Consider the following 1,228-nt stretch of genomic DNA (forward strand, 5'->3'; position numbering starts at 1 on the left):
CAGTGACAATCTGACTGCTGACACTTTGTTCTAGCAACGCATCCTTTAGTACCTCTGGCAAACTCATTCCTCACATGTACTTTTAGGTGAAATACTGCATTTATTACCCTTCCCTCCTATGCTTTCACACCTTGATTGGATGGAAAGTGTTCAAAACAAACATTTCAAGCTGCTCTGTGTCTGGACACACAGGCTGYCTTCTGTCTCAGCCTCTCCTTGTCAGGACATGCAGAAACCATCACCCCTTAGTCACGTTTTCTCAAAAGTCACAACTCATTTTTCCAGTTACAGCAGATTTTCTTRGAGCATTTCATTCTTTCCCTTTTCTCCCCACGGTGACTCACCAGGACAGCACGAGACTGAGTCACATCCCTGAACAGCTGAGCCAGGCCAAGCTCTCCTTCCACTGTCTGCCACGAGCAACACGCTCACCCAGCAGGGAAAGGATGGGGGATAAATCCACACACTTGGATTTATGGCATAAAATCCACACACTTGGATTTGTAGCATAAAATTCACACACTTAAATTAGAGGCATAAAATCCACACACTCAAATTAGTGGCATAAAATCCACACACTTGGATTTGTAGCATAAAATCTACAGACTCAGATTTGTAGCATAAAATTCACACACTTGGATTAGTGGTATAAAATCCACACACTCAAATTAGTGGCATAAAATCCACACCCTTGGATTCTCAGCATAAAATCCCCCCATTTGGATTTGTAGCATAAAATCCACACACTCGGATTAGTGAAATAAAATCCACACACTCGGATTTGCGGCTATGGGGAAAAACTGGAGTTTAATTACCCAAACCTCCTGGTTCTTACCCAAAGCTGCAGGGCTCATGCTCAATCTGAGGAGTTTGGGAAGCCAAAGGGGTTAATTGGAGCCCTYCTAAGTGCTGGGACATGTGGAAGCACAGGGTGATGTTTCCAAGGAGCTGCTGACAGATGCTCTTCCAACTGCAGACCCCTCACAGATGCTAAAAACCCTTAACCCCATGCACTCAACCAGAAATCGAGGCTTGGCCTCGGGCCATGGGTGTGAAAAGTTGATGTTTCATGATGGGAAAGGACTCTGAGCTAAAAGAGACCCTAAATTATGAGGTGTCCTCCCTCTGCCCTGTGTTCAGCCATCCTTCCTCCGTGGCTGACAGGTGACAGACGAGGCAGAGCTCAGCCCTGTGAGCAGCCAAGGAATCCCATTCCATGGGATCCCAT

General features: G+C 46.0%; 1 protein-coding gene across 1 annotated transcript in view; it reads right to left on the minus strand.

Annotated features, from left to right (window-relative positions):
• The window catches only part of VEPH1 (ventricular zone expressed PH domain containing 1), a 44,707-nt gene that overhangs the window by 11,446 nt on the left and 32,033 nt on the right, over positions 1–1,228 (minus strand). The window lies entirely within an intron of this gene.

This window comes from Malurus melanocephalus, unplaced genomic scaffold (assembly GCF_030028575.1).
Source record: "Malurus melanocephalus ecotype Western Australia unplaced genomic scaffold, MMel_1.1 scaffold_660, whole genome shotgun sequence".
NCBI lineage: Eukaryota > Metazoa > Chordata > Aves > Passeriformes > Maluridae > Malurus > Malurus melanocephalus.